The sequence below is a fragment of the Taudactylus pleione genome, unplaced genomic scaffold (genome assembly GCF_031769625.1).
Source record: "Taudactylus pleione unplaced genomic scaffold, aTauple2 ptg001314l, whole genome shotgun sequence".
Lineage (NCBI taxonomy): Eukaryota > Metazoa > Chordata > Amphibia > Anura > Myobatrachidae > Taudactylus > Taudactylus pleione.
Genome location: NW_028285714.1, coordinates 9,260,894 through 9,285,099, shown reverse-complemented (window position 1 = coordinate 9,285,099; position 24,206 = coordinate 9,260,894).

The window sequence follows — 24,206 nt, the reverse complement described above, 5'->3', positions numbered from 1 at the left end:
TGAACATACAAGGGATAATGTTCTTAGTTTATAACAGTGTGTACAGAACAAGGTGCAGTGGAACATAAATCTGTCAATAGATGTGCATGATATCCGCATTTACAAATCAGTCATCTTTGTGTGATGTATAGTAAAATACAAGCAATTTTCACTCAAGGAAACTTGAAGCAGAGAAGTAAGTTATGGATTGCTTTGCACAGTGTCAGAAACATCTAAAGCAGTGATGTACAAAATGTTATACTATATCTGTCCCATTGAATATTTGCTGCATCTGTATTGTGGTACACTGAGTTATTTTGATACATGCACTCATACTTACATCTCATATGTAAAGAAGAACCTGAACAGCACAGATTTCGACCATATTCCTACCCACATGGCAGTAAAATGATCAGGGTTTATTTCCAGGGACACCATAATTACTATTGCCTAAGCAACTATGCATATTTTAGTGTTTAAGTTTAGCAATTACATGTTAAATATTGATGATGTGTAGAGATGTTTGGTTCGGCTCTCCAGAAATCCAAATCCACACAAAATTTGTGAATACGGCCAGGTCCGAGTTGGGGTTCTGATCTCCTGATGAGATCCAGATAAATCCAAGTCAAGTTTCTGATCTTCCTGTGGTTATGAATTTAGATTTTAAATCCAAATTTCAGTTTTTAGATTGCATAAATTACATGATTTTAGCTGCTGTTGAAAACTTTTTATAATTTGTTTTAAAAAAAACAAGATCCAAAACTAAAACACAATAATGTAATAGATTAGCTATAATCAGTGTATAATCTGAGCATTTGAAAAGTCAGCATAAAACATTCCTAATATATAAATAATACATTATTCAAGGGAAAAAGTTGATCTACTTAAGAATACAGGGTCTCTGATTCAGCAAGGATCACAACTGTGATTGCGTACGCACACAATTGCATATGCAAGCAGTAATGAGATGAGGAAATAATACACACCCACCATACACAGTGCTTGGGATGCCATGAATTAATTGTAGCTGCAAAAAAAAAGAATAGCGATCACAATTGCAACTGTGGTCCATCACAATAGATCACAGGTCCTGTTTTGCTAAGTATATCTAAGGGTCATTTTAAAGCATTCGATGTTATGTTAGTATTGATTGCTTGTAGTGTGCACACAAATAGTGCTACTTGTGTCTTTGATCTGGATAATTAACACATTTATAGACTAATGACCTACATGGAAGATCAGTTTTTTTTTCAATTAATCTGTTTTGTTTACAACAACAAATGTGTAAGATATATGTGTGTACAACATATGTATGTATATGTGTGTGTGTGTATATATATATATATATATATATATATATATATATGTTTAGAGAGAGATTACAGCGCCAACTGGGTATAAATCCTCCTAAATTGTGTTTTAGTTGTGTGTTACTTATCTCACACACATATACTTTAACCAAACCAAAAATTTATAGATGGTTATCATGTACTCCCCCAATGATATGGGTGTCAGCTCAACCAGTAAAAACAATGTATCAGTGGTAATCTGCTACATATATAAAAATGGAGCTATTAGAACTGGAATAGAGTGCCCAATGTGCTAATGTACCTTTATATATACACAAACGGTATTAAATTGATTAATGAACTGTGTAAAAAGTGCTGCAGTGCAAAAAATAATATATTAAGGGACACCTCCCAAACAATAAAGTACCCGAAATAAATATCAATAAAATACATATAAATGTGCAACTGTGCATCAATTATTAAAGTGCAAAAATTTGAAAGTGCTAATCAGACAATATTAAAAAATTAAAAAATAATAATTTTAATAAAAATCAGCAATAATATCCTTCCACATGAAGGATAAAATACACAAAAATTAAGAAAACAATTGCACGTCTGTGTATATATATATATATATATATATATATATATAAAAATACCATAAGAAATCAGAATAAATAGGGATTTAAAAAATAAATATAGCTTATCTGATAAAAAATGGCAAGTTCATGAATGGGTAGAGAACAGGAGCATCCAACGCTTTTCGTCTGTATCCTGGACTTCTTCAAGGGATAGTGGTGTGCAACGGCAACTTTTCGTGTTTTGTGTTTTGGTTTTGGATCTGGATCTTTCTCTGTGTTTTGGATCTGGAATGGTTTTGCCAAAACCACCCTTCCGTGTTTTGGGTTCTGGGTTTTGTGTTTTGGATCTGTATTTTTTTTAAAAAAAGCATAAAAACAGCTAAAATCACAGAATTTGTGTGTTTTTCTGCTCCTATGCTATTATTAGCCTCAATAACCTTAATTTCCACTAATTTCCAGTCTATTCTGAACACCTCACACCTCACAATAGTGTTTTTATGTCCAAAAGGTTGCACCGAGGTAGCTGGATGACTATGCTAAGCAACACGAGTGGGCAGCACAAACACGTGGCCCATCTAGGAGTGACACTGCAGTGGCAGACAGGATGGCAGTTTGAAAAACTAGGCCCCAAACAGTACATAATGCAAAGAAAATTAAGAGGTGCAAGATGGAATTGTCCTTGGGCCCTCCCACCCACCATTATGTTGTATAAACAGGACATGCACACTTTAACAACCCAATCATTTCAGCATCAGGGTCTGCCACATGACTGTGGCTGAAATTATTGGTTTGTTTTGGCTCCCACAAAACAAGCTGGCAATTAATCTGTCCCTGCACAAACTGGCTCTATGGAGGCAAGATGTTGTCCTCATCCTCCTCATTCACCGATTCCTCACCCTCTTCAGTGTTGTGTACATCCTCATCCTCAAAGAGTATTAATTCGTCCCCGCTGGAATCAACCACCACAGGTCCCTCTGTACGTTATGGAGGCTGGTCTCCCTGGAAGAGTTGATAATTCATTTTTATGAACATCATCTTCTCCACATTTTGTGGAAGCAACCTCCTACGCCTTTCGCTGACAAGGTTCCTGGCTGCACTAAACACTCTTTCGAAGTACACACTGGAGGGGGGGCAACTCAGGTAAAATAGAGCCAGTTTGTACAGGGGCCTCCAAATTGCCTCTTTTTCCAGCCAGTACATGTACGGACTGTCTGACATGCCTACTTGGATGCTGTCACCGATGTAATCCTTTAACAGACAGATGCACGCTTGTTGCTGCTGCTTTGAGGATGCAGGTGCGGCTACAGCCCACACATTTCACAAAGACAGAATTTTTTTTTTTTTTTATTGTTTGTGGAGCGCACTTTGAGGGTTACACCACCTTTAACAGACAGACGCACGCTTGTCGCTGCTGCTTTGAGGACAGTATCATATGCAGTGACAGTAGAATTGTCAGAAATTGTTGGCACGTCTTTCAGTCCGGACCAGATGTCCAAACTGGCCCTTGACTTATGACACAGGTGCACGCTTGGCGCTGCTACTGTGTTGATGCACGTGCGGCTAAATCGCACACAAGTCACAAGCACAGAAAAAAAATAGCTTTTTATTTTTTGGAGCACTCTGGGGGTTACACCACCCTTTAACAGACTTATGGGACACAGGCACATGCTTGGCACTGCTCCTTTTTTGATGCACGTGCAGCTGCAGTGCACATAATTCACACAGAGAAAAAAAAAGAAGAAATTTTTTATTGTTTGTGGAGCGCACTTTGAGGATTACACCACCCTTTAACAGACAGACGCACGCTTGTTGCTGCTGCTTTGAGGATGCAGGTGGAATCTAGACGGGATTTGGAACCGGGGACACACTACCTCCATCAATTGTCTAAATCCCACTGAACTAATGGCGGACACTGGACGCACGTCTAACACCAACATAGCAGTTAAGGCCTCAGTTATACGTTTTGCTTCAGGATGACAGCTGTCGTACTTCATCCTCCTCGCTAAGGACTGTTGGAGGGTCAATTGTTTAGTAAAAGTAGTGGTGTTCCTACTCCCTCTCTGGGATGATGAACAACAGCAACAGCAACAACAACAGCACTAGGAGGAAGTGTTTCCTGATCTTTCCCTATTTTATTTTTATCGGATAAAGTTTGGTTCTCCATTTATGTTATATTGATATATACGTGTGGCTAAGGCGCACACAAACACAGAAAATAATTTTTTATTTTTGTTGGAGACTAGTGCACTTTGTGGGTTACACCACCCTTTAAGAAATGAGCCAGCCGGTCCTTTACTTATGGGTCACAGGCGCACGCTTGGCGTTGCTCCATTGTTGATGCACGTGCAGCCACAGTTCACACAATTGCCAAACACAGAAAATATTTTTTTATTTTGTTTGGAGTGCCTTTTGGGGGTTACAGCACCCTTTAACGGACAAGCCAGCCTGCCCTTTACTTATGGGACACAGGCGCACGCTTGGCGCTGCTCCTTTGTTGATGCACGTGCAGCCACAGTGCACACAATTCACAAACACAGAAAATATTTTTTATTTTGTTTGGAGTGTACTTTGGGGGTTACAGCACCCTTTAACAGACAAGCCAGATGGCCCTTTACTAATGGGACACCGGCAAACGCTTGCCGGTGTCCCATTATCAACAACAACGTGTTTCAGCCTAATGGCCTTTTTCAGAATTTGAAAAAGGCCATTAGGCTGAAACACGTTGTTGTTGATACCACGTGCACCACACACAGCTACCCAATGGACCAATAGAACAGTCTATGCCTGGGCATCAGTAACAGACCATCTACCTATTTGGCTGAGTGTCCGCCCACCTGCCTGCCTGCCCACACCCCTCGTGACAACCGGTGCTGGAGAGGAAAGGAGTCACCGGAGGCTGTCTATACAGATCACAGTGGATCCTGATGAACACCTGCAGCCGCCGGCGCACCTTAAGAATCATGCACGCTGACATCCCATCCAGCCCTGTGGAGGAGAGCAGTGATCGGCAGGCAGTTGCAGACGGGGGAGAACACATCGCAACCAGTGTATTACTGCACCCATGGTAAGGGCAGGAGTGCGGGACGCCGCCCCTGTCTCTGTTTAAAGATTGTTCCACACTGTGCCTTTCCTCTATTACACTAACTATTGAGTGAGGATACGTATGACTATTCATACGGAAGGTTAGCCCTGCATGAGGGTACACCTACACCCCGCACCATCACAAATCCCTTGGGGATATAATAATAACAACGTGACATGTCATATGTGCATACAAGCACTATCTTTTTTACTACAGACTATCAGATAGGTGATATCTGGGATACGTAGGCACGGGGAGCCATACGGAAATGTACCTCACACAGGGGTTACCTTATGTCACCTGCACCTTGACATAGGTGTCTCACCTATCCAGAGACATCTTTTCGTAACAAGGACCCTGTAACTTTGACCTAGGAACACGTAGACAACAATTGGTGACCTACGGAAAGAGGCACCCTAAAGGAGCTCTCTTATCCATCTACTAGTGTCACTGCTCAGGAACTTTATCCCAACCTATGGTGTTGAAATTGGACACCTGCTATATTGCATATTTTAAAATAACAAGCGACTTCTTGAACTCTTTTTTCATTTTAATAAATCCATATAAAGTTATTCGCATCTTGTACTCACTACTACACCACTGGACATATAACGTTCCCACACACCATTAGAGCAGGTTAGCGCTGGATACTACTATTTAATTTATTATCTCCCTTTTCGAGTCTGGACAACTCTGTATCCAGCTGCTTCCGAGAACACTAGTAGGCATACGGTAGCACTGGTATCCACATTCTGTAAAACAAAGTAAGCAATAAAAAATGCAATTTTTCCTCAATATTGAATAAATTATTAGTCTACACGCCGACTACAAGACCACAACAAAGTAATGTGCATAATATATTAAACATTATGACAATCACAAACGTCTCAGCAGAGATTCTATATAAACATATTTTTAAAAGGTGAAAATAGAGGATATGGTTTAAAAAATTTAATAAAGCAGCTAAAACTGCATTCTCTGATATAGTGTCCTTTACTCCCTACCCATTGTCCCTCTATCTGAAATTCAGCGAGTCAGAGGGGCAACTCCATGCAATTGTATTCCAGAGTGCAGCTGCTCCTCCTGTAGCCCAGGTCAGAAGATGTGTAGAGGGTGTGGTGATATGGACTAAAATGGAGCTTACATCTACTAAAGTGGACAATAAATTCCCAATCTAACAGGGAGCACAGCTGTAATTGATACACAACACAGGATGGGATCATGATATAGGCTTGGGTGCTGGTATAATCTGGGATGATGATATAGGCTGGAGTAATGATATAAACTTGGGTTATAGGTTGGGGTGATGCTTGGGCTTAAGACCAGAAAATCTACATCTTGGGTGTGGAATTATTTTAACCCAAATCCTGACAATAGTTGTGAAGGCATCTGTACCATTTGTAAAGCCAAAATTAGTAGATATTGGGACCTTAACAATTTAGGAACCACCATCCTGTTACGTCATCTGCAGCGCATCCATCAAAAACATTTTTTGCAAAATTCAGAAACTTTGGCTAAAAAAGTAACAATGAGCAGTCATTTGTCAGTTAGCTCCCTTCTCTCTGCTAGATATAAGCACCTGCCATCTTCAACACCAACACCTTCATCAACTATATCCTCAATCATGAAGCGATTGGTTTGTTTGGGCCCCCACAAAACAAGCTATCAATGGGCAGCTGACATTGCTCTCATGCACAAACTGGCTTTATAGAGGCAAGATGTTGTTGCCATCATCATCATCATCAAATTCCTCACCCTCATCAGTGTAAACTGTACATTATCTTCACACTATATTAATTTGTCCCTGCTGGAATCCACCATTACAGGTGCCTCTGTAATTTTTGCATGTAATTGATAGTAAAGGTCTTTCTCATAGAATTCATTTTGATGATCATCATCTTTTCCACATTTTGTGGAAGTAGCCTCATAGGTTGATCACTGACACAGTTCCTCGCTGTGCTGAAAACTCTTTCTGAGTTTGTGCAAGGGCCTCAAAATTACCTTTTATTCCTGCCAGTAGTCAAACAGATTGTCTGACATGCTTATTTGGCTGCTATCATTAAAAAATTTAAATAGTCCTCAACCATTCTTTGAATGGTGACCATATTAGATGAAGTCACGGTAGAGGTGTTATTAATTGTAGGCAATTCTGACCCTGCCAGATATCAAAAGTTAATACTTGGTTATTTTGACTCATCTGTATCACCAGTGGGTGTTTTGAAAGTTTAGTTTTTTCTCGGCAGATGCCCTTGCTGGAGAAACTGAAGGAGAAGCCATCACTGTGTCACGTGCCACTTGAGCTGACAATTTGCTTACCAACAGCTCTTTACATCTCTTCAGATCTGTGCCCATTGGGAAGAAAAAAACAACGTCTTCATCCCTTCTGGAATGAAAATCCACTCCCAACAGCAGCAGCAGGCATGGCACACATGGTTTCTCAAGAAAGACACAACATAAGGCTTAAAGCTTAAATCTTGCATTTTCTCTGTTTAGTTTGTCCACATATCTGTGGTTAAGTGGACAGTGGGTACAATGGCAGTTTGGATGCCACTGAGTATGTCCCTGTACAGGTTGGGAAATGTTTTTCAAGTGGAATATTTGCAAAGGATTATTTAACAATCAATTGTTTTGAAAAGCACTACTAGTAGTCTTCTTGGTCACTTTCTGGGATGAAAATCCACTACCAACAGTACCAGAAGCAGGCATGGCACTCAAGGATTCTCAAGAAAGACACAATATAAGACTTAAACCTTAAATCTTGAATTTGCTTTGTTCAGCTTGTCCACATATCTGTGGTAAAGTGGACAGTGGATACAACAGCATTTTAGAGGCCACTAATTATGTTTTTGTAATGTCCCTGTACAGGTTGGAAATGATTTCAAGTGGAATGTTTGCAAAGGATTATTATTATTTAACAGTTAATTGTTTTGGAAAGTCTTCCTGGTCCCCTTCTGGGATATAAATCCACTCCCAGCAGCAGCAGGCATGGCACTGTAAGATTCTTCTGGGGACAAGGACTGATGTGAATGAGTAAAATTTTTTGTCTAAATGCCTCCCCTCCTCCCTATCCCTTCACCCTTATTAATTTACTTTGAAATAAAAAAATTAAATTTAATTTAATACAAATCAACCCTTCCTATCCCTGCCTTCACTACATACATACTCCAACACCATCCGGCCTCTTGAATAATAAAAACATTTGTTTCCTGATGTGCCATGTTGGAAGTTAAACTGCCTTGAGTTTGTGCAGCCCATTGCTGCCGCTTAGCTTAGTCAGCCAGCTAGCTAAAGTTTGGGCCTAAACTGTCTGAAAACAGTATTGTGAGCTGTGAAGTGGTCAAAATTGACTGGAAACGAGTGGAAATTAATGTTATTGAGGTTAATAATACTGTAGAAACAAAAAAAAAATTATATTATTTTAGCTGATTTTTTCAATTTTTGAAAAAAAATACAGACCCAAAACCAAAACACACAAAGTGTAGTTTTGGCTGAACCAAATCCAGATTCAAAACACAAAGAGATACAAATCCAAAATTAAAACCAAAGCACGAGGAAAGGTGCACATCTCTACATTAAAAACAATTTGATATGGAGAGGCGGCAGTATGATTTTTGTCCTGTCAATAAAGGGCTCATGAATAATGTTGACTTTTCCTACAGTTATAACTTCTCTTGGAGGCCATACGGTTGGCTGCCAGTGTTTTTTTTTGCACAACTATCCCATAAGCATGTGTGACAAGGATACCTATTATATCCACTTTGCTGCCCAGGAAGAAAGTTTACCATTTTTAAATTGACACAAATAGACTACTGATGCTGAGATTAAGCAATTTTTTTAAGACTAGCTTGGTATTTTCATACTGTTTTTTAAATTTTGTCAAATGACTGATAGGAATCAATGCAAAGTTATTCCCATTGTGCTGTGATATGCATTTAAGCTCCTTTTAGAACTATCCAAAAAGAGCCACCAGTCTTCTGCTAGATATTCTGGTAAGCCCATCATCTGGAGAATATCCTGAATATTGTTGCAATACACAAGATTGTCATCTTGGCTAAAGAACAGCAGTATGGCTTGTTCTCTATTTCTATACGATGTTATAGTAACATCCTGCTCAAGACAGTGCTTTTCTTGAAATCTGGATGCTAAAAGCTCAGCTCCTATTTTTGATAAGTTCAAGTCACAAATTAAATTGTTTAGTTCCTTTTGAGAAAATGTGTTGGTAGAGGAACTTTCTTCAAATTCACTTTCATCTGTGTTGTCACTTGCACTGGATGAAATTAACATTACCACATCATCACATTCAACTTTGCACAAAGAACTGAATGATGGTACAGGGAAATCTTCGCTATGTGGTATTGGTTGTTTTGCAGAAATTATAATTGGGTTTTCCCATTGGCGTTTCTTAAATCGATTCATACCCTTCACATTTACAGGCCAAAAATAGCAGTCATTCAAGTGATTTTTTGGCTCACAACACATCATAAGTACACCAAAATTAAGCTTTTCAATCACCTTTAGTCCAACTGTGAAGTGATTCCACACAGTTTTTACAAACTTTGTGATGCACCCAAATCTTGTCTTACTGGCATAAGTGATGTCCAAAATAAGCATGATATGCTTGTTTTTATGAATACAGTTATATTTTTTCTTTCTTTTGCAACACTATATTTGTGACAAATATAACAAAAAACATCAGGGTTGTTAGTATGTTTTGTTTCACACATTCCGTGCTATATCCCAACAAAAGCTGAGAACATACTGAACAAAACAAGTCCAAACGGTGGTAAATTGGTTGTGGTGGGACAGAGAGAGGACCGAATTAAGGAACAAGAGGTGTGCTAACTGAATCAATCAGTCCTCTCTGTTGCTCCTCTCTCTATGCTGGGAGGAGGCATGGCTGTGGTCTGAGGATGTCCCAGCAGGCTCAGTAGTGCACTGCCATGCTTCCTACCAGTGTTATTGAGGAGATTTTAATGTGTTACTGTATATGTCTCAAATATGATTTCCAGCTACATTATCTCAAATAAAACAAATTCTTCTTAATGTTGAAAGGGGGTAGTTGTTAAAAAAAAAGCAAAACTAAGTCAATTCTATTAAGTAAAGCAGGCCTAGACTAGTAAGTTACTTCAAATGGAGAAAATAATTAAATTTTATATTTTTCCATTAAATTGAAAACTGGAGCCATTGCAGCTATAGCGAAGATCTAATACAAAAATAGGAACTTCGAGTACTCTCAAACCGATCTTAAATCCCTGGCAAAAAGAAAAAATACAGTGTTATCATTAAGTAGTTTTGTGAACAGTATTTTGTTGTTATGGCTGCTACCTTTTTTGCTGCTCCATCCAGCTGCTTGTTATACAGTATATGTGGATGTTTATTGTTGTGACTACCTCCTGCTTTATTTGTGGGATCAAGGCTCTCTCTGGTCATGCTGTATTTGTTACAAGTTTTAGGTAGCTATAGAGAAATCTCTCCCCATGCTACACATTATCACTTTGTTTTTATTTTTAGCTATAACCTTGGTGATGGTGACACTAGCAGTGACAGCACCTTAGTGTTATGACATCATCGGCATGAGCTGCCAGTTGGGTGAGTGGTTCTGGGTCCAGCTGCTTGGCTTTACACGTGGTGTAGCATTTGTATATAAAAAGGTATGTACTTGCAATATTTCTTTATCTTGAAAAAAGTTCAGTAAAAACTGAAACATTGATGCAACTGGCCATTCTGTGATTTCTTCTTCTAATGCCTGGAGTGCTGCACCTTCTTGAGTGTGTGTGTATATATATATATATATATATAAATATATATAAATATAAATCTTGTCTGAAATTTCAGTCAATACAGACTGTTATCAAGAACACAAACTAGATGATCAAACAACTTACCTATATAACAGGGTGTCACAAGTGATTGGTGCTACCTCCATGTGCTGACCGCCAGGCGCATGAGGTATGACGTCAGAAGCACATCCCTGACGTCACACCTCATGCACCCGGCGGTCAGCACACGGATGTAGCACCAATCACTTGTGACACCCTGTTATATAGGTAAGTTGTTTGATCATCTAGTTTGTGTTCTTGATAAAAGTCTGTATTGACTGAAAATTGGACAAGATTTGACACAGTTGTCAGTGCGATTCTTTTTCAACTAAAACCATGAGTGCCGCCATTTATATTTGACTTTGCATACACTGTTCCTTTGGAGCATGGTGGATGACACCTGGGCCAGTTCATTTTTTGCTTAAATGTGGAGTGCCAGCCTCTGTGACATTATATATATATATATATATGTATATATATATATATTTAGAGTATGTATATATATATATATATATATATATATATATATATATATGTTTATAAATAAATATATATAATGTGTACATATTAATATATATACAGAGCATGATTGATTTTTGGATGTCTGAAACAATGACAAAAGCACAATAATTAAATGAGATCAGAAGGGTTAGGTGCGAGATTAAAATTTTTGTCAGGGTGCATACAAACATAACAATTACGAAGTTAAATACCCAGACTGGACCAACAATGGCGCAGCATGATCCCAATTACAATCACCTACTTGTGGTATGGATGCTCTGGGACAATCAATCTCGTAAGACCTGTGACATCCTCACTTGCGATGAAACGGCACCATGAGGAAAGTGTCCTATGCATACTTGCCGAAATTCAGCCCCCTGCTTCCAGGAGGGAGCTGAATGTCTATATACAGTGGGGGTGTGACCACACAATTGCGTCATCATGGCCCGCCCCCTCTTCACAATGGCAAAATTAACGCCATTGTAAAACAGAGGGCGGGGCCACAATTATGTGATTCAGTGCGAATCGCATCACCGCCCCCCTCCCCCCTCTGCAGAGGCTTCTATCAATACTGCAGGAGGTGGGTGAGGTGGTGAGGCATCCGCTGTGAGGCTTGCCTGCCAGGAGTGCACCCAATATTCGTGAGGCTTCTGGCCAAATCGGGAGGGTAGGCAAGCATGGTCCTACGTGATCCTGGATCATTGTTGAAACGTTGCACCCCCTACGACAACACACAATAGGACCTTCATAAATTTCAGCTCCAGGCCCATGAGAACCTTAATCTGGCACTGGCTGCAACCTTGATGCAGTGATGGGATGATGCAGATGCAGCAAGGATGTGTCTGACATCTCCTTCTGCATTTGCATCTGAGATGGATGGATTTGCACAGCTGCTTCTGTGTGGCTGAACAAATCCATTCTTCTCAGAATCAGGCCCTAAGCTAGACCAGGAAAGTGTGTATCTTCACTATACATGTTTTAATTTAAATGCTGCAAATAAAAACTTTACTTCTACATGTTCTGTAAATGATGTCTGCTTTATTATGTACCTTCATGCCCAGGCTATACCTCCACAATGACAATATTTAGACTGTCCGCCCCTGGGCAGGAAACTGCCACTATGCTTGAGTCCGATGAGTACGGCCTGGAATTGGAGTTTGGACAGTGGAGGAAGGTTGGAAAGGGGAGAAAATTTGGACAGGGCAGGAAGGTTGGACAGGGGAGGAAGAGGATTCAGGGGAGGGGAAGATGGGGCCTGCTGGTCTTCACCTCCTTAGAGTATCTCTTTATTGTCCTAGTTAAAAATATATTAAAATTAGTATTTGCATTTTGACATGAACTCTATTGTACATAATGAAAAAACAAAACAAGGTGTATTTAACCAAACATCCATCCATCTCTCTCACTCTCTTCAAACACACACACACACGCACACACGCACACACACCATTAAGCACTAACATTTCACATATCCAATTATAGATGACATTCATGTGTTATGACACAATATGCACTTGACCATGACAGTACACCACTTCCCAAACATATACTTCCAAAGCATACAAAATGGCCACCAATAAATAAAAGCATCAATGTGATAGAGAAGTCTAACAGTACACATTAACAAATGATAGCATACAACAGTTCACCTGAGACGTGCATGCGCACATATGCAGACATGCATACACATTTAAAAGTGTCATACATACATACATACTGTACCCCTAGATATGCATGCTTACTGCACATGTAATGGTGCAGCTGCATCTGATGCGCTGATGCATAAGCCCTCAGCTTGGTGCAGTTGCTTATCAGCAGACGGCCCCCAACCAGTGGTCCATTAACTCCATGAGAATGTGGAGCTCCCACCAGCTCTCATGATTGCAATGTTGATTATTACAGCATGCATACTTTATAAAGACTCTGGTGGTTCCTGATTGGATCTCTACATAAATATGGCTGCTTAGTAATGATCACTGGCAATGTTTTAACCAAGTTACAAAACCATCTACATGAAATTACAAAAAACACTCTACATGTGTCTTACCAGATGGCTTGGCAGTCATGCGCATGGGCAGTATTTAGAAGATTTCTTTGGCAAATGATTCTTCTGTCTAGAAAGAGTGGTTTTATAGGTGTTTGATTGCATATTGGTTGCATATGTATGCTATCACTCCTCACTGCATAAGCATGTGCATATTAAAATCCACAGATGGATTTAGAACTTCGGCAAACATGGAGGAAGACAGTCTTTCTGCTTTGCAAGAATTTCTTGAAGGATTTGGAATGGACTTGTCAGATAAACATCTGCCAGTGGATATACTTTCAGATGTGGGTGGTGATCCTGTTGCTATGGCCTCACCGAATGTTCCTCCTCCAGTTACTCCTCACACATCACCTCCAAATGTGTCTGTCCCAACTGAAGAAGAACCAACAGACTCAACAGATGGCAAGACACAAGAACCTGGCCTTAGTAATAGGGAAAACTATGTCCTTATCCAAGAGGCAATAGCCAGATTTCATAGTGGAACCAGTAATGATCATGGAAGGATCTGGATGGAAATTGGCAAAAATGGTAATTCTGTGAACTCCACTTATCATACATCAAGATATCTGAGGAAATGGTAAGAATGTCCAAGTTTAAAAATCAAGTTATTGCTACTCAAAACAACAACACTAATAAATTCAATCAACAAATTCCCTAAGGCGCTCCTCAAGACTCCAAACAGTGCATGCTTTCCATGTCTCCTTACAGAATAATCAGTGAAATAATTACAGTAGCTCCATCTGTGGATCTTTGAAAATGTGTCAGTGGGTAATGACTACACCTGTGCATCTGCTGGTTGACCAGGAAAAAGATAACCTGAGGACCAAGTTTGAGAACCACTTTCCTCAAACACGGAATAATAGATGTGTTTTAATTCTTGTAATGTGCTTATTACATTTTTAAAAAACATTACAATTTTAACTTGTCATATATTTTATTTAGATGTAGTGACCTTCACAGTCGACTCAGGAGCAAAATTCTTTCCCTGATCGAGCATGCAAATGGGCCAGGAGGGCCCCTCCCTGAGATCTTGGAGTTAACCCCACAAGATTAAAAAATTGTTGGGACCCTAGAATGGAGGCTGTTGGCAGATGGCCACTTAGAGCATCTGGTGGTGCCTGCCAGTGATGCCCCACATGCTGAGTCTGGTACTTGGTTATTTGTTTGTCTGTCTATCTATCTATATATCTATCTATCTCTCTTTACATATATATATATATATATATATATATATATACTTCATATCTATGTATATATCTCATATCTATCCATCTAACTATCTATATCTTTCTCTCTGTAACTTTAAAATTGTTAACCTGTTGTTTTTTTAGAAGACATACACCCTCAAAGGCTCCATCATTCGTGTCACCCCATCCACCACTGCCACCCTTGTCAAGGTCCTCAATGGGTTTAGGATGACAGTGGAAAGACAGACTGCAGCCATTGAGTAAATGAACACTCAATCCAGACCAGCATGCAGGATAAAAACTCTGTTCTAAGGGAAATTCACCAAGATATCAAGGAGATAAAAGAGAGACTTTCTGGCACATGTGTGAGCTCCATGGAGGTGGACCAGTGCCCTGCCCAGCCAGGAACCAGCTCTGGGCAAGATACACGGATCTGGGATAAGTCAGGTCCTGAGTCTGCTGCGAAGCATCATTGCACTGAATTAAGTTTTATGCCATTTTAAATTCAGATCATTCCATGATCTTCATGACCTTTACTGTACTATGAAATAAGGACATTATTAGTTGGTGTATTTGAGATTTGGGTTTGAGAGACGATGGTGTGGCAAGGAAACCATTACACAAGTGGGTGTACTTTAGCTGCAGCTTTGAGAGCTGATGGTGTGGCTTGTTAGCTGCTACACATGTTTGTGTACTGCGAGGCAGCTTTGAAAGCCAGTAGCCAAGTTTGTCTACTGTGATGTGGCTTTGAGAGCTGGTACACAAGTTTGTGTTCTGCGGCTTTGAGAGCTTGAACACAAGTCTGTGTACTGCGATGTGGCTTTGAGAGCTGGTGGCAGCACGGAAGCTGTTGGTGCAGCTGGGAAGCCGATGGAGTGGCTCGAGAGACAGCGGCACCACGGAAGCTGCTGTTGTAGCTGGAAAGCAGATGTAGTGGTTTTTTAGCTGGTGGCAACATGGAAGCAGCTGGTGTGGTAGGGAAGCCGATGTTATGGCTGGTGAGACGGTGGCAGCATGGAAGCTGCTGGTGTGGCTTGGGAGCTGATGGAGAGGCTGGTGAGCCATTAGCAGAACGGAAGCTGCTGGTGCAGCTAGGGAGCCATTGGAGAAGCTTGGGAGCTGGTGGTAAGGTAATACAGCTGGTGAAGCAGAATACACTACCAGGAGGAGATACATAATGCTGATCATGCAGCAGAGCTGAGAGAACACACTGGAATGCTATAGTCAGCAAAAGGCCACCATGTAGAAATAGGAGGAGGAACATATCATGCCATGCTGTGGATAACACGTGACCTCCTGAGTCATGCAGATCGCCTAGCAACTCAGGGAACCAGAACAACAGTGTCATGATAAGGTAAACTGGTGATAAGTCATAACCGTGACTTGTAACAGTCAGGTCTTGCCCTGAATGTTAGGCTAGGATGTTTGTTCACTTTTCCTCAATGCTAACAGTAAAGCTCAATTTGTTTTCATGTGCATGTGGACCCTTATTATTTGCCTAGGCACTGCTCCACTGACCCTCTATAGAGCATTCCTAAATATATTCAAACACCAGAGTGTTTATTAAACATTCATACAAAATACAGCCTACAACAAAATTTTGGGCATGTGTGTGCCCTTTCTTTTGGTCACAATAATTCTTTTTGCATTCTTGTTTTGTCATGGTATTTATCCCCCTGCTTAATTTAATTCAAATATGTATGGTAAGTTTTTAGTGAGTTATTGGCTCTTTATATAGACAGATTGGTATAAATGTGTGGCTGACAAGGGTCTCTAGTGATAGCATTGTTGTCCTTAGTCACCACTTTCTACTAATGTGCAGCTTGCAGATAGTGGACAGTGTATTTAGCTTTTCATTTGGGACAACATGTATCTCCCTTGAATTGTGTTATGTTACTTTGCAGTTAGTTTGTATGCTATCTCACTTTAATTACCTTAGATCGATAGCCTGCATGTTTATTTTTATGTTTTTCCAGATTTCTGCTATGGTCCATAGCTCTGGTTTGCCTTTTACTGAGGTCACTTCCTCCTCCTGCAGGATAGTTGTGGCTGTTTAGCATCCCGGGACTGAGGTCACTTTCTTTTCTCCTAGCAGCACTTGGAGTACCTGGCAACCATGTTAGTGTATACACAGACATGTGGATAATGGCATCCACACCTCCTTATGATATAAGGTAAAATCTGTTTATATTTTCTATCATGCTTGTACTATTATTGGATCTTTTTAAATCTGTATTATATGCATATGTTTTTTTTAGAACATTTAATATTTTTCACTATGTCTGTATATCTTTTACAATGAATTGCTTTTCTGTTGATAATTATGTTTTCATGATTATGCTAATTAGCCCATCTGGCACCACTTAGATGATAAGTTGGTGCCCATTTATTCTCACTTTGGCTGTGGTTCTTGTAGCTAGAGAAAGGGCGCACAGCTGCCTGAAATGTCGCTGTACATTGTATGGATTTTTAATAAATGCTCTGGTGTTTGAATCAATTTAGGAGTGCAGTTTTTTCTGTTTATATTATTGTATTCTTGCACCTTAATTTAAATGTTGGTCCGTGGAGTGCCCAATTCTTTCAACTATATATATATATATATATATATATATATATACAGCGTATAAAGAAAGTGGTACAGCACTCCAGGCATCTTAGAAATGAAGAACTCTTATGCAGCATATGTGAAAAAGGCAACGTTTCAATGCTGTTTATTGTGGCATTTTCGTCAGGCTAAAGACAAACAATTACATCTTACCTTAAATAACCCCGTGAAGTGAACGCCGGAAACGGGACCACACGCCCGTTCAATCGGTGCACAAAGGATGACGTCATCAACAGATGCATCATCAAAGTGCTACCATCACCATAGATACAAAAAAACAAAAATAAACCAACACAACAAAAAATATGGGTAATAGGAACAAAGCGCATGTATATAGATAGAATAGATGATCATGTCAGGGACATAAAGCCATGGAACAATATTATATATGGCCAATAATTATAAAGTAAACAACAATATAAAAAGCGATTGCAATATAAAGATCAATTAGATTAATAATAACTAACACAAAGATAATAGGTGCAAAAAATTATTGAAAATTACTGAGTCCTAATTGCTCATTAAGTCCCTTGGGAACAAGAGTACCCAGGCGAAAGATCCAGCGAGTTTCTAGTTGAAGCAGCTTAAGTGACCTATTACCGCCGCGGACAGATAATGGAACCTGGTCAATCATCCTATATTTCAAAGTGGTAAGGGGGTGATGAGCCTGGCAGAAATGACGTGCAACAGGCTGGTCGCTATTGCCACTGAGGAGAGATGCTCTGATGGATGACCTGTGAGCTGCCATACGTTCTTTGAACATACGTTCTGTTTTCCCAATATATGACAGCCCACAGGGACAAAGCAGTTGATAGATAACAAATTTAGAACAACAAGTCAATCGCTGGCGTATAAATAATGTACGTCCCGAATGGGGATGTTGAAAAGTGTCACCCGGAATCATGTATTGACAGGTAGTACAAGTGCATTTAATGCATCCTTTCTTTGACGTTAGAAAAGTTGTTTTGTTACTAGGTATGCGTGTAATATCAGATTTAACTAATATATCACGAAGGTTCCTACCTCTAGTATAGCAGGGCATCAAAGTTGAATCACTTAATCCCAAATCAGGATCGGTTTTTATAATCGGCCATAGGTTCTTGGATATACTATTAATTCCTGAACTAGCAGGATTAAATTGACATACCCAAGGGATCCTGGATGCATTGCCTGTCTTACGATTATATTGCAATAAAGTATTGCGATCTAATTGTAATACTTTTTGTTTAGTTTGTTCCAAAAAATTAGAATGATATCCTCTTTGCTTAAATTTTTCTATCATGGTATCCATTTGTCTTTCTGCTACAATAGGATCAGATGTAATTCTCTTAATCCTTAGTAGTTGGGAATAGGGAAGGCCACGTTTTAATGGTTTAGGATGAAAGCTACTATATTGCAATAAGTTGTTCCTGTCAGTGGGTTTAGAGTACAATGCTGTGTTAATTCTACCCTCAGGTAGTGAAATTTCAACATCCAGAAAGTTAATTGAAATATTACTCATGGTATACGTTAATTTGATAGGATGAGATTTAATATTATGTTGATCGATGATCCCAATAAGGTTATCTTTAGAACCTCTCCAGAACAATAAAATATCGTCGATATAACGATAGTAAAGGGCGATATTAGCTGCAATATGGGCATCTGTAAAGAAAATATCCTGTTCTACTTCGAACATGAATATATTAGAGTAGGCAGGGGCCACACTAGAACCCATGGCACATCCCCTGCCCTGGAGGAAAAAACGACCATCATAATAGAAAAAGTTTTTTGTTAATACCATCCGCAGTAATTCTAGAACAAGTTTCAAATCTGGACCATGGTAATCTGGATGACCCGCAAGATATTTGCCGGCAGCCACCACGCCCATATCATGAGGGATCACCGTGTAAAGACTTTGAACATCAATACAACACATCAGAATATCATCACTAAATGTAGGCAAATTATTAAATTTGATCAATAAACTCGTGGTATCAAGTAGAAATCTGGGGTGTGACTGAATACAAGGCTGTAAGATAGAATCCAAAAAGAGAGCCACAGGTTGAAATAAAGAATTTTTTGCCGATATAATCGGGCGGCCCGGAGGTTTCACAAGTGACTTGTGTATTTTAGGAATTATGTACAACAATGGTACGACAGGACCTATCGGAATCAGGGGGTGCCCTGGTTATCCTTAATTTCCAAGACTACAAGGATGAGATTGATCGCCAGCTGTTGGATCTTGATACTTACAGTCAATTACCGCGGGATCCGACTTTTTCTTTTAAAAAAGAACTGTTTGATCTCTTGGATGGTGCAGTACAAGGCGGTTTGATATCAAGTAAAATTAGAGATGCCCTGATTCCGATAGGTCCTGTCGTACCATTGTTGTACATAATTCCTAAAATACACAAGTCACTTGTGAAACCTCCAGGCCGCCCGATTATATCGGCAAAAAATTTTTTATTTCAACCTGTGGCTCTCTTTTTGGATTCTATCTTACAGCCTTGTATTCAGTCACACCCCAGATTTCTACTTGATACCACGAGTTTATTGATCAAATTTAATAATTTGCCTACATTTAGTGATGATATTCTGATGTGTTGTATTGATGTTCAAAGTCTTTACATGGTGATCCCTCATGATATGGGCGTGGCGGCTGCCGGCAAATATCTTGCGGGTCATCCAGATTACCATGGTCCAGATTTGAAACTTGTTCTAGAATTACTGCGGATGGTATTAACAAAAAACTTTTTCTATTATGATGGCCGTTTTTTCCTCCAGGGCAGGGGATGTGCCATGGGTTCTAGTGTGGCCCCTGCCTACTCTAATATATTCATGTTCGAAGTAGAACAGGATATTTTCTTTACAGATGCCCATATTGCAGCTAATATCGCCCTTTACTATCGTTATATCGACGATATTTTATTGTTCTGGAGAGGTTCTAAAGATAACCTTATTGGGATCATTGATCAACATAATATTAAATCTCATCCTATCAAATTAACGTATACCATGAGTAATATTTCAATTAACTTTCTGGATGTTGAAATTTCACTAACTGAGGGTAGAATTAACACAGCATTGTACTCTAAACCCACTGACAGGAACAACTTATTGCAATATAGTAGCTTTCATCCTAAACCATTAAAACGTGGCCTTCCCTATTCCCAACTACTAAGGATTAAGAGAATTACATCTGATCCTATTGTAGCAGAAAGACAAATGGATACCATGATAGAAAAATTTAAGCAAAGAGGATATCATTCTAATTTTTTGGAACAAACTAAACAAAAAGTATTACAATTAGATCGCAATACTTTATTGCAATATAATCGTAAGACAGGCAATGCATCCAGGATCCCTTAGGTATGTCAATTTAATCCTGCTAGTTCAGGAATTAATAGTATATCCAAGAACCTATGGCCGATTATAAAAACCGATCCTGATTTGGGATTAAGTGATTCAACTTTGATGCCCTGCTATACTAGAGGTAGGAACCTTCGTGATATATTAGTTAAATCTGATATTACACGCATACCTAGTAACAAAACAACTTTTCTAACGTCAAAGAAAGGATGCATTAAATGCACTTGTACCACCTGTCAATACATGATTCCGGGTGACACTTTTCAACATCCCCATTCGGGACGTACATTATTTATACGCCAGCGATTGACTTGTTGTTCTAAATTTGTTATCTATCAACTGCTTTGTCCCTGTGGGCTGTCATATATTTGGAAAACAGAACGTATGTTCAAAGAACGTATGGCAGCTCACAGGTCATCCATCAGAGCATCTCTCCTCAGTGGCAATAGCGACCAGCCTGTTGCACGTCATTTCTGCCAGGCTCATCACCCCCTTACCACTTTGAAATATAGGATGATTGACCAGGTTCCATTATCTGTCCGCGGCGGTAATAGGTCACTTAAGCTGCTTCAACTAGAAACTCGCTGGATCTTTCGCCTGGGTACTCTTGTTCCCAAGGGACTTAATGAGCAATTAGGACTCAGTAATTTTCAATAATTTTTTGCACCTATTATCTTTGTGTTAGTTATTATTAATCTAATTGATCTTTATATTGCAATCGCTTTTTATATTGTTGTTTACTTTATAATTATTGGCCATATATAATATTGTTCCATGGCTTTATGTCCCTGACATGATCATCTATTCTATCTATATACATGCGCTTTGTTCCTATTACCCATATTTTTTGTTGTGTTGGTTTATTTTTGTTTTTTTGTATCTATGGTGATGGTAGCACTTTGATGACGTCATCCTTTGTGCGCCGATTGAACGGGCGTGTGGTCCCGTTTCTGGCGTTCACTTCACGGGGTTATTTAAGGTAAGATGTAATTGTTTGTCTTTAGCCTGACGAAAATGCCACAATAAACGGCATTGAAACATTGCCTTTTTCACATATGCTGCATAAGAGTTCTTCATTTCTAAGATGCCTGGAGTGCTGCACCACTTTCTTTATACGCTGTGTATCTTACGTTGTGCGGGCACCCGACGCTGCTGTATGTCATAAGGGAGAGCCGGACCTTCCGCTGTATATATATATATATATATATATATAGGTGATGGTTCCTGGATGGCGCTCCGTGTATTACCCTGAATTATTTATTGCGGTGTAAGTGTCTTTAAGTAGAAAAGTAAAGAGTTCCAACAATAAAATCCTTCTAATAAAGGAGGCAGCTGTCCTTTCTGTGTATCTGAATGGCCGTCAGATGGAATGTGATCTATAATGTGGGGTGGAAAGGGCATGCGCCAAATAGTGTATTAAATTTAAACAAGATAGTGTATTGTGCTCAAATGAAATTGTGCGTACCAGAAATAAATTCTTTAATGCTTATCTGGGTGGTCTTGTCAGCCAGATGTTGTTATAATTTTATCCAGATATTTGGGGCCACACAAGTGACCTTCAATGAAAGAGGCTCATGTAGTGCCAAATAGGAGAAAGCAGATATAGTGTAGTAAGTCTATTACACAATGTGTGGCTAATAATTATTGTGCATACCAGTTATAGTCTTGCATAGAGATATAAAGGTGGGTTCTTTACTCGTCTGTCCTCCTGTGTTCCTCTCACCCCAAGGTTTTCCACTTTTTTAGATGGTGGTCTTTTAAATCAACGAAAGACCCATCATCAGTGGTATATTTAAAACAGGGGTCTTTATTAGAGGGGAATATACAAGGAATACATATAGACAAAGTTAGTAGGAGATAAAGAAATACTTATCTGCAAGGGTAGTAGCCAAGGTCCATATAGGTGAGGCTGGCAGTGCCCAATGCATTTCGGCCTTTGGACTTCCTCAGGGGTAGAGGTATGGGTCAGGGGATACCCCTTTTATACCCTACAAGTAGTTGACATAGCAAGAAACTGAAAACGGCGCTAATCGCTGGTTCACGCATGCGCAGTGCGCCGCGGCCATCTTGATGACGTCAATACTGACGTCGGGGAGATCCCCTAATGATGCGTATTGCACAGTGCGCCTGCATGGGTCGTGGCATTACCGATAGAGTATATGCCCTTAGTAGATTGCCCACTCACATAGCCGACAATGTCTCCAGCTTATGCTAACTGTAAATGTACTGTAAAGTAAGTAAGCACCTAGTAGATACATTACAATAGTTTCTCAGTTTACTGGGAAGCAGCGGCCATCCTGTGATTGGCTGCATGTAATGTGGATGTCAGCGGCCATTATTTTGGAAAGTCACCAGTCTGTAAAGAGACAAATTAGAACAGTGGCCATTTTGTTGGTTAGATAAGCAGGTTAAAAATTGAATAAAGGGGAAAATTTTACAAAACATTCCCTGATGTGATACTCATCATAGGTAGTGACCTACAATTGCCTACACATCAGATCTTTAAATAATTGACCAATGACAATACAATAAAAACATTAAAAACCCAAGTAGATACATATATAAATAGATAGTGAACCTCAAAATATTACCATGTGAATTCCTTATAAAACCATGAGCAAAGAAGGTAAAAACATAAATGTAAATATAAAGTGCAAATGGAAGAGCAGGAGCCCTCATAGCGTCTGTAAGGGGCCAGATTTAGCAATAAACTTGCTGAAATACTTCACATATAGGTTACCATACCTGACCATAGAAAAACCCGCAATTCAGTAATGCTTACATGGTAGTGAATACCTCAAAAGAACAATATGACATGAAAAATATATATATGTAAAATTATGAATACAAATGGATACTTAAAATGTGGGTACATAATAACGCATACAAATGGGGAAATTTCATAATTATCGTTTAGCCCATTATGGATTAGTGTATTCAACTCGAAAATCCAATACATCTCTCTCTGGGAGAGTTTAGTTGCAAGATCACTTCCTCTTTCACCTAGTTTCACGTGTTCAATACCCCTATAGGTTAAGTGTTCGGGGTTGGCATTATGATGTGTTTTGAAGTGTCTTGATACAGAATGGCTTTCAATTTTATTTTTTATATTCCTCACATGTTCTTGTATTCTGAGTTTGAGGTTCCTCTTGGTTTTACCTATATACTTCAGACCACAGGGGCATTCCAAAACATAGATAACTGAACACGTATTGCAATTAATGAAGTGCTTCATATTGAATCTTTTGGAATTATTAAAATTATAAAAAACTCTTCTGTTGGGATGCAAATACTTGCTCATATTGCAGTGACCACATTTGTAGGCCCCCAGGCATGGGTAAACAGTTCACCCAGTAGTTTGAGTACGTGTAAGCATACTTGGAGCTAGTATGTCCTTAAGGTTTTTAGCTTTTTTAAAAATGATGTTGGGTTTATTAGGAAGGATATCTGACAATATGGGGTCCATTTTTTGTATCCCCCAGTGTTTATTAAGCACATGTCTAATTCTTTTTTCTTCTTTATTATACTGTGTGATGAATGAGACTTGGTCTTTCTTTTCTGGTTTTGTTTTGTAATCAAGTAAATCTTTCCTATTTAAGTTTTCTGTTTTAAGAATGGTTTCTGAAATGAGTGAGTCTGGGTATCCTCTTTCCTTAAACCTGTCTGTGAAAGTGTTCAGTTGTGTGGAGCACTCGTTTTTATCACTACAGTTCCATTTGATACGGTAAAACTGAGAGTAGGGGATGTTGTCTTTCCAACCTCTGG